At 51.3% G+C, this 10,293-nt stretch overlaps 1 protein-coding gene across 8 annotated transcripts in view; it reads left to right on the top strand.

The window, feature by feature from the left end:
- The first annotated feature begins 1,014 nt into the window (after window positions 1-1,014).
- Window positions 1,015-10,293, top strand: part of SLC8A3 (solute carrier family 8 member A3) — a 168,290-nt gene continuing 159,011 nt past the window's right edge. For 5 of the 8 annotated variants that reach the window (XM_027552289.1, XM_027552291.1, XM_027552287.1 and 2 more), the window contains exon 1: window positions 1,311-2,089. The gene's annotated coding sequence lies outside the window, so the exon portion shown is untranslated. Of the gene's footprint in view, window positions 1,251-1,310; window positions 2,090-10,293 lie in introns of those variants that run through there. The other 3 variants (XM_027552284.1, XM_027552290.1, XM_027552286.1) reach the window with 3 other exon arrangements.

Below are 10,293 nucleotides of genomic sequence, written 5' to 3'. Positions count from 1 at the left end.
CTGAAACCACTGTGTGATTTGCTGAAATAGCATTGTTCAAGGGACCAGGAAAGAACTCACATACCATCCCAAGCTCAGGGGTTCTCTAACTCCTATGCCTACTTAATCTCTTTGGACCAAACCTTGTTCCAGAGCAGTTCTTAGGGGAGCCAGGAATCTGGGAAGTTGCACATACTGTTGCAGTTATCAGTGAAAATCCAGTTGATTCCACCTTTTTCTAGTCCTTGGTTCTGCTGCATGTGGCCTTGGGATGGTTTTTTAACCTCTCTAAGGCTCAATTTCCTCAAGAGAAAAATGGACTTCATAACTATACCTGTCTCACAGAGTTTTGTGAGGATGACATGAAATTAGGCAATCAAATTCATTAGCAGGGCACTTGGCCCTGAGGAGGTGCTGACACTTGCAGAGTACTATTCTCACTTTTTTGGCCCATCATTTTCGGCTTCAGGCAGCAAAGGCCTGAGAGCAACTTTGTGCCCGTATGTTCTCTCCCAGAATCTGCCCTTGGTGTCTCTACAGAAGCCCCCACCAGTCTCATTTTAGATCTGCCTAATGCCATCCATAGACAGGGATGTGAAACCCCATTCTTAGGAGAGGCTTGCCCACCCCTCAGGCCTCCAGGACCAAGCCTGACAAATATAGCAGAAATTACAGGCATCTGATTTCAGGCTACGTGTGTACACTTCGTGTAAGCCAAGCCCCAAACCCTAGTTCTGTTGCTGCATCAAAGGATCATCTCTCTTCCAGACTCCAGGCCCAGAAGAAGCAGCAATTTGGGATACAGCCCCCTCGTATTTTTAGCCTTGAAAACCCCAAAGCCAACATACCAGCGCTCACCCAAGCGTCTGTCACAAGCTGTTGTTTGATTTGGGTTGAGAAAATGACAGACTGAGTTCTACACCAAGAACAGAAGGGGGAAAAAAAAAGAGGGGAGAAAGGGAGTTTTCTTTTCCCTCCACTGCTAACCTCCATCCCCCCTCAACTCCTCCCCTAGGCCTGGGTGGACCCTGCCTGGTTAATCGTCCCCTGCTATATTTAAAAACCACAGATGTGTTTGGTGGAGACTTAATTTCGGGATTGCAGGCAGCGTCTCCTGAGGACAAGGGGAAAGCCGGTGCTGCGCGCCCGCCTGCCCTCCCTCCCCGCTGCTGCCCGGAGCTCTGGACTCCGCGGAATCCAGGTCAGGACGCGCCGCCGTCTTGGAACTGCCGCTGGCGAGGAGGCGCCCGGCGCCAGGCTGCAAAGATTGGGTGGGTGGCCTCGGGCTACGGGTTCCGTCTGCATTCGGTCCTGGGGGCTCTCGGGATGCGAGAGGCGGACTCGGCTCCCCGCTGCTGGTCGGAAAGCTCTCTGAAAATCACCTCCATCGGCGCGCGAGGATAAATATGCGCTGCTAGTCATGCCGTGATAGGGTGACGTTGGGTTTTGGAGGCTTGGAGATTGGCTTTTTGATTTGGCTTCCTCCTGCAGCTTAATGGGCAAAGCTCTCGGCTCGCCCAGAAACCAGACCCTCCGCGCGTCCCCTCCGCCCGCGGCGAGGCCGAGACGAGTCCCGCGGTGACGGCGTGCTAGGGGGAGAGCCGGCGCGCTCCCAGCCCCGGGAAAGCCCCGGCGACGCAGACTGCAAGTCCGGGGTCCTCGGAGCCGCCAGGGCACGCCGGGCCGCTCGCCTTCTTGCCCCCTCCCGGCAGGGATCCCCTTGCTGCGGGCGGCCGGGACTCCGGGCCTCTCCAGGGCTTTAGTCCGAGCCCGCGCCCGAGTCGGGGTTTCCCAGGGGTCTACGGAGGCGTGCTCCCTGCTCCTTAAACCGGTGCCGAGGGACCCCTCCCCAGGCCCCCTGCTCCGGCCCTAGCCCTCGCCCTCCGGATGCGCTGCCCCAAGGCTCCCTGAAAGCTGGCAGCCCACGAGCCCGGCGGGCGGGAGGCGGCGGCGAACTGACATGCCCCGGACGCGGCTGCGGCCGGCGGGCAGCCCGCTGGGGCGATGAGCCGCTGCGGCCGGTGAGGAGCCGGGCGGCGGGGGCATCGCGCACCTTTCTCACCCACCCCCCCTCACTTGCCCACTCCGCCCGAGAGATCGAGAGGAAACGGTGAGTGAAGGGCTGAGCCTCCTGCCCTTCCCCCTCAACCGGCGGCAGAGGCCGGGGAGGCAGAGGTCGGGCGGGGGCGGCGGGGGTTGGTGGTGATGGAGGGGGTGGGTTTGGGGATGTCCCCGTGAGGGTTCCGGCTTGTGAATAACGGTGTTAATTAAGTTCTTTCTCGAGATCATTCACATGAACTGCTTTCCTGCAGGTCTAGTGTCAGAAGAGGTGGCGGGGGAGGGTGCAGCGGAAAGTGTACTGGGATGCAGGCGGTGCCGGGAGGTGGGGTGGGGGGCGTACTGGCAGACTGAGTGCCTCCTGGGAGGTGCGGTGGTAGGTGGGTGGGTGGGTGGGGTGGGGGGGCGCGGTGCAGAGATGCCTGGGCTGGTCGCGGGTTTGTCGGGTTACGGACGGGTGCTCATTAGGGAGGCTGAGCGCCGTGTTCCGTGCTGGATGCGTGTATGCATGTGTGTGCCTGGGCTGTGCCAACGAGTGTTGTGCTCCCGGGGTGGCTAGCGCCCGTGGGGTTTGGGGGCTGCGAGGGGAGCGCGTTACCCACTCGGCGCGCGCCCGCCTGTACGCACGCCCGCGCGCACCCCAACCTCGGGACTCCACCGCCGCGGGTCGGGAACTGCAGCCCCGGCGCACCAGCCCGCGGCGGCCAAGGGGGCGGGGAGAAGGAGGGCTTCTCCCGACCGGTGTTCTCCCGTCCGCGGTGGTCTGGGCGGGCCGGGGCCAGGTGGAGAGACGTGAAGTGTGTAACTCTGCCCCCTCCCCAACCCGCCTCCTCGCCGCCCCACCCCCACCCCCGCTCGCCCACACACCCCTCACCGCCACCACCACACACATGCACACATGCACACACGCACACAGCCACAGGCCTTCATTCAGAGGCTGGCCTGCTCCTGCAAGACCCTGCCTGACCTGCTCCGAGGACCTAAGCCACTGGGGAGACGAAGAAAGCGATATGTTTCCGGAGGGGAAAAAAGCGATTTTCCCCCGCCTCTTTATTCACTGTGTTTTATTTTTAACTGTGGAGGGAGAGGGTGGGGGTTAAATAGAACAAACGCCTTTAATGCAGTGCCATAAATTTACCCGCTCCCTGCCCGCCTGCCTGCCGCCTGTCTCTCTCTCCCTCTCTGTCTCTCCTTGTCCGTCTGTCTCTCTCTCTCTCTCTCTCTCTCTCTCTCTGGCGCGCTCTCTCTCTGTCTGTCTTTGGCTCTGTCCCCTGGTGACTAAAAAACAAACCCCGAACGTTTGGTTGTTCGGGCTCCTGGGCAGAAAGATTGAAACTCGGGGTAGTTTGTCAGAAGGGCAGGCCGCAGCTGGGAGCAGGGCTGCGCGCTCTTGAGTGGCCGAGAAACACCCCAGGCGGAGGGAGCTGTGGGTACGTGATAGGAGCACATCCGGCCTGCTGGTGGGGGCCTCGTGGCGACCTGGTGACTCGCAGCCGTGTGTGATTAATCTTCCGCAGCTGTTGTGCCCCGTCCACTTGAGCTGAGCTCTTGTTTACCTCGATTTTCAAATATAGCTGCTGCACCCTGCTTCTCCCTGACGGAGGGAGATCCAAGATCCGCTCAGGCCCTCCCTCCCGCCGGCCCTTCTTCCTGCGGGCCTTGCGGGGTCCGAGTTTGAGAGGAACCCGCGCCTTCCTGCCGTGCGAGGATCAGAGCTGGGGGTAGCTGTGGTCTCCCAACCCCTCACCGCCATCTGCAATTCCCCTTTGCAGTTTGCACATGCAAGTCCACTCCACGGTTACCTGTTCCTTTAAATAAAATATAGATATGGGGTTGAGAAGAAGCAGGTGGGACCTAAATTTGGTTGAAGTGATTCTCAGACTTCATGAAGATGGGAAGGCTGTTTAGGTGGTTTCCTCTACCTGGGAATGCTTTCTTGCTTTTCCAACACTTCGTCCTTGTCTAATGTACTCCTATTTATCTTTCTGTCCTTAGTTCATTGGTGACTTTCTCAAGGAAGCTTTCCCTACCTTCCCTAAGCCAGATTCCTTTATTTTACACTCCTAACTTGAACCTATTATTTTGAAGTAATTTAAAGATTCACGTTCAATGTATTTATGTGATTGAGTAAGGCCAGTCACGCCTCTGGACAGCAAGCTGCATGAAGGGAGGAAAGAGAGCTGGTGTTTATTCATCTTGTATCCCCAGGACCTGGCAGTGTGCCTGGCATAGAGAAACTACTCCATCCGTGCTGAGTGAATGAATGGAACTAGGAGGAATAAGTTACCTCTTCTCTGATCTCTACTTTGGCATCTCTTGCAGAAGGGCTACAGTCCTTCCCAGGTGGCGCCAGTGGTGAAGAACCCATCTGCCAATGCAGGAAAGGAGAGAAGATGCAGGTTTGATCCCTGGGTTGGGAAGATCCAACCCTAGATCCCCTAGAGAAGGGCATGGCAACCCCCTGCAATATTCTTGCCTGGAGAATCCCATGGACAGAGGAGCCTGGCGGGCTACAGTCTATGGGGTCACAAAGAGTCGGACACCGCTGAAGTGACTGAGCATGCACACGCATGGCCCTGCAGAGCCTCCTGGTCAGAGAAGGAAGAATAGGGCCAGCAAACTGACCCTGTAAAAAAACACGCCCTGAAGCCAAGGGAGTGTCCCCCTGATCCAGCCCTGCCCTGTCCCGGTGCAAGGCGGCCCCTTGTACAGTCCCTGGTGGAGTTACTGGTATTGTCCATGGGTAGTCGTTGTGGCAGAGAAGGCAATGGCACCCCACTCCAGTACTCTTGCCTGGAAAATCCCATGGGTGGAGGAGCCTGGTAGGCTGTAGTCCATGGGGTCGCTAGGAGTTGGACACGACTGAGTGACTTCACTTTCACTTTTCACTTTAATGCATTGGAGAAGGAAATGGCAACCCACTCCAGTGTTCTTGCCTGGAGAATCCCAGGGATGGAGGAGCCTGGTGGGCTGCGGTCTCTGGGGTCACACAGAGTCAGACACGACTGAAGCGACTTAGCAGCAGCAGCAGCAGCAGTCATTGTGGGCATTATTCCTCAGTCTACCTGGTCCAGTCACTCACTGCCGACAATCTGGATTTGGAGGAATGTGTCACACAGCTTCTCTTCAAGCTACCAAGATTGGCTCAAAAGAGAAAATCACTCCCTTTGCACTCAAGCCTGGTTGCTTTGCTTGGAAGTTCAAACGTTTGATGAGTTTCAGAAATACATTTGACTCCAAAAAAGAAAGCCTTCATTGATTCAACCAATCAGTTATTTATTCAGTAAATATTCAACAATCCCCTTGGCCAAGTTTGCTGGGTACAGAGGCAAATAAAATAGAATGTTTCCTTTCCACATAAACACACACTCATCCCAGCAGGGATAACCAACTAGTGAACACACAATTACCATTTAAACTGACTCCTGTCTGTGAAGGCTACATCCCAGGTGCAGTGAAAATGTAGGAAGATCACGTCTCTAGGGGGTCTTACGGAGAATTTCTAGGGATAGCTGATCCCAGAAAGACAGGCTAGGAAGGAGCTGGCTTTGGTGAAAGTAGGGAGGGGAATGGTGGGGGAGAAAGGTCTTTGAGTGAAAGGATCAGTATGTGCTGTGCTGTGCTTAGTTCAGTTCAGTTCAGTCGCTCAGTCATGTCCGACTCTTTGCAACCCCATGAATCGTAGCACGCCAGGCCTCCCTGTCCATCACCAACTCCCGGAGTTCACTCAGACTCACGTCCATTGAGTCAGTGATGCCATCCAGCCATCTCATCTTCTGTCGTCCCCTTCTCCTCCTGCCCCCAATCCCTCCCAGCATCAGAGTCTTTTCCAATGAGTCAACTCTTCACATGAGGTGGCCAAAGTACTGGAGTTTCAGCTTTAGCATCATTCCTTCCAAAGAAATCCCAGGGCTGATCTCCTTCAGAATGGACTGGTTGGATCTCCTTGCAGTCCAAGGGACTCTCAAGAGTCTTCTCCAACACCACAGTTCAAAAGCATCAATTCTTTGGCGCTCAGCCTTCTTCACAGTCCAACTCTCACATCCATACATGACCACAGGAAAAACCATAGCCTTGACTAGACAGACCTTTGTTGGCAAAGTAATGTCCCTGCTTTTCAATATGCTATCTAGGTTGGTCATAACTTTCCTTCCAAGGAGTAAGCATCTTTTAATTTCATGGCTGCAGTCACCATCTGCAGTGATTTTGAGCCCCCCAAAATAAAGTCTGACACTGTTTCCACTCTTTCCCCATCTATTTGCCATGAAGTGATGGGACCATATGCCATGATCTTCGTTTTCTGAATGTTGAGCTTTAAGCCAACTTTTTCACTCTCCTCTTTCACTTTCATCAAGAGGCTTTTTAATTCCCCTTCACTTTCTGCCATAAGGGTGGTGTCATCTGCATATCTGAGGTTATTGATATTTCTCCCGGCAATCTTGATTCCAGCTTGTGTTTCTTCCAGTCCAGCGTTTCTCATGATGTACTCTGCATAGAAGTTAAATAAGCATGGTGACAATATACAGCCTTGACGTACTCCTTTTCCTATTTGGAACCAGTCTGTCGTTCCATGTCCAGTTCTAACTGTTGCTTCCTGACCTGCATACAAATTTCTCAAGAGGCAGGTCAGGTGGTCTGGTATTCCCATCTCTTTCAGAATTTTCCACAGTTTATTGTGATCCACACAGTCAAAGGCTTTGGCATAGTCAATAAAGCAGAAATAGATGTTTTTCTGGACTCTCTTGCTTTTTCCATGATCCAGCAATTTGATCATGGAAATTTGGCAATTTGATCTCTGGTTCCTCTGCCTTTTCTAAAACCAGCTTGAACATCTGGAAGTTCATAGTTCACGTAGTGCTGAAGCCTGGCTTGGAGAATTTTGAGCATTACCTTACTAGCATGTGAGATGAGTGCAATTATGTGGTAGTTTGAGCATTCTTTGGCATTGCCTTTCTTTGGGATTGGAATGAAAACTGACCTTTTCCAGTCCTGTGGCCACTGCTGAGTTTTCCAAATTTGCTGGCATGTTGAGTGCAGCACTTTCACAGCATCATCTTTCAGGATTTGAAATAGCTCAACTGGAATTCCATCACCTCCACTAGCTTTGTTTGTAGTGATGCTTTCTAAGGCCCACTTGACTTCACATTCCAGGATGTCTGGCTTTAGGTCAATGATCACACCATTGTGATTATCTGGGTCGTGAAGATCTTTTTTTGTACAGTTCTTCTGTGTATTCTTGCCACCTCTTCTTAATATCTTCTGCCTCTGTTAGGTTCATACCATTTCTGTCCTTTATCGAGCCCATCTTTGCATGAAATGTTCCCTTGGTATCTCTGATTTTCTTGACGAGATCTCTAGTCTTTCCCATTCTGTTGTTTTCCACGATTTCTTTGCATTGATCGCTGAGGAAGGCTTTCTTATCTCTTCTTGCTATTCTTTGGAACTCTGCATTCAGATGCTTATATCTTTCCTTTTTTCCTTTGCTTTTTGCTTCCCTTCTTTTCACAGCTATTTGTAAGGCCTCCCCAGACAGCTATTTTGCTTTTGAATTTCTTTTCCATGGGGATGGTCTTGATCCCTGTCTCCTGTACAATGTCACGAACCTCATTCCATAATTCATCAGGCACTCTATCTATCAGATCTAGGCCCTTAAATCTATTTCTCACTTCCACTGTATAATCATAAGGGATTTGATTTAGGTCATACCTGAATGGTCTAGTGGTTTTCCCTACTTTCTTCAATTTAAGTCTGAATTTGGCAATAAGGAGTTCATGATCTGAGCCACAGTCAGCTCCTGGTCTTGTTTTTGTTGACTGTATAGAGCTTCTCCATCTTTGGCTGCAAAGAATATAATCAATCTGATTTCAGTGTTGACCATCTGGTGATGTCCATGTGTAGAGTCTTCTCTTGTATTGTTGGAAGAGGGTGTTTGTTATGACCAGTGCATTTTCTTGGCAAAACTCTATTAGTCTTTGCCCTGCTTCATTCTGTATTCCAAGGCCAAATTTGCCTGTTCCAGGTGTTTCTTGACTTCCTACTTTTGCATTCCAGTCCCCTAAAATGAAAAGGACATCTTTTTTGGGTGTTAGTTCTAAAAGGTCTTGTAGGTCTTCATAGAACCGTTCAACTTCATCTTCAGCGTTACTGGTTGGGGCATAGACTTGGATTACTGTAATATTGCTGTGCTCAATCATGTCCAACTCTTTGAAACCCCCTGGACTGTAGCCCACCAGGCTCTGTCCATGGGATTTCCCAGGACAGAATACTGGAGTGGGTTGCCATTTCCTACTCCAGGGGATCTTCCCCTCCCAGAGATCGAACCTGCATCAGTCTCCTGCATTGCAGGCAGATTCTTTATTGCTGAGTGGTCAGGGAAGCCCTGAAGGGATCAGTATGCAAAGGCCTAAAGTGGACAAGAGCTCTTTCAAATGACTAAAGACTGAGGGTAAAGTTCAGAGAGATGAGTTTAGAGAAGTTCTAGGGGCCAGATCTTGAAGGACTTGTACTTCATGCTAAGGTTTTCCACTGAGTTTCCAGTGGGGACTTAGGAAGGTTTTCAGTGCTGAAGTGCATGGTCAGATCTGCGTTTTAGATAGTGCATCAAGACCAGAATGTAGCGAGAGGAAGCAGGGGACTATTGCAGAACCCTTGTGCGTTGTCATCCTGCTGGCCTAGGAGGGAGGGCTAGGGGGGTCCTCTTTCTGTTTCAGCATACAAACCAGAGCTGTCCTTCTAGGAAGGAATTTCCCTATTTTCTTTAATGAGATTGGTTTGTGTTCAGTTGTCTCTGTTTTTTTGGATGGGCACTCTAAACCCAACACTGGGTAGACCACTTCAAGAGAAAGGAAAAATGGCTCCAGCATGTCTAAGACACTCTTCCCAGTCAGCTGAGCTGCCCAGCAAGGTGGACCCCTAAAGATCTGAGATCTCTGGGTCCTGGGGAAGGTCTTGAGCAGGAAGGTCAGGGGTAAGAAGGATTGCAATCCATAGAGACTATTGAACAAGACATCTAGATAGGAAGAATCACATGTATATGTACATTTTTATAATATGAAGAGTTGCTGCTGCTGCTAGGTCGATTCAGTCATTTTCTGACTCTGTGCGACCCCATAGACGGCAGCCCACCAGGCTCCCCATCCCTGGGATTCTCCAGGCAAGAACACTGGAGTGGGTTGCCATTTCCTTCTCCAGTGCATGAAAGTGAAAAGTGAAAGTGAAGTCTATCAGTCGTGTCCAACTCCTAGCGACCCCATGGACTGCAGCCCACCAGGCTCCTCTGCCCACAGGATTTTCCAGGCAAGAGTACTGGAGTGGGGTGCCATCGCCTTCTAGAGGCTAATTCCTGAATCAAGTGTATTTAGATGTGGTATACAGGGTCATGTCTACTAAGAAAACAGCTCTTGGAATGGGTCAGGTAGCATTTACTGCCTTGATGTCTGAATGACAAATAGTGCTTTCCTGGTTGTGTACAGGAATGCTGGGTCATGTTGGGACTGGATCCGGAAGTGGGTCTGGAAACTGTATTCCTGCCCAGGCTTCTACATGGCAGTTTCCAAATCACTTGAGAGGAGAAGATGTCCAGGTTACACACCACTTTGTTCATCCTAGAGAATGAACCAAGTAGTGTGAGCTTGCACACTCTTCCTTTGCACCCTGATCTCCCAACTTTGTTCTCCACCCTTACTTGTCACTAGTCTCACAATTTAAAAGTTCTCCCTTCCCTTCCTGCCCAGTGTCCCTCCTGCCCTGCCTTCATCAGCCTGCCCTGAGCTCTTTCCTTTTGAGCACTGAATCCCCTCCATCTAATTGTAAGCATGCTCAACATCCTAGCAAGAATATCCCTTTGTTCACTTCCTCCCGTCATTTTCTCCTCCCATCTTGCTTTCCACACACTCTTGAAATTTTAGAGTAGACATCTGTTTCTATTTCCCCATCACTCATTCATTCACTTAGTCCCTTGCTTTCTCATTTTTTCCTACCTTCTGCCCAACTCTCACTCACCAAGGACTTCTCATTCCCCCAAATATAACTTATTCCTGATTTCCCCCAACCCCCATCAGAAAAAATTGATCATTAGCTCCGTGAAACTTCCCCCTCTTGACTTCTATCGCACAGAACCTCTCCAGGTTCCACTAGCTCTCTAGGTGGGCCCTCTTTCACTTCATCTCCAAGATCCTCTCCTCCCTCCCAGTTTTCTCCCACAGGTTTGCTGTCACACCTCAGGCTGCAAAAGTTACAGCCACTGTGTGTGATAAA

The sequence above is a fragment of the Bos indicus x Bos taurus genome, chromosome 10, assembly GCF_003369695.1.
Source record: "Bos indicus x Bos taurus breed Angus x Brahman F1 hybrid chromosome 10, Bos_hybrid_MaternalHap_v2.0, whole genome shotgun sequence".
In the NCBI taxonomy this organism is placed as follows: Eukaryota; Metazoa; Chordata; class Mammalia; order Artiodactyla; family Bovidae; genus Bos; species Bos indicus x Bos taurus.
Note: the sequence above shows the minus strand (reverse complement) of the source record. Positions and strands in the feature narration are given on the sequence as shown.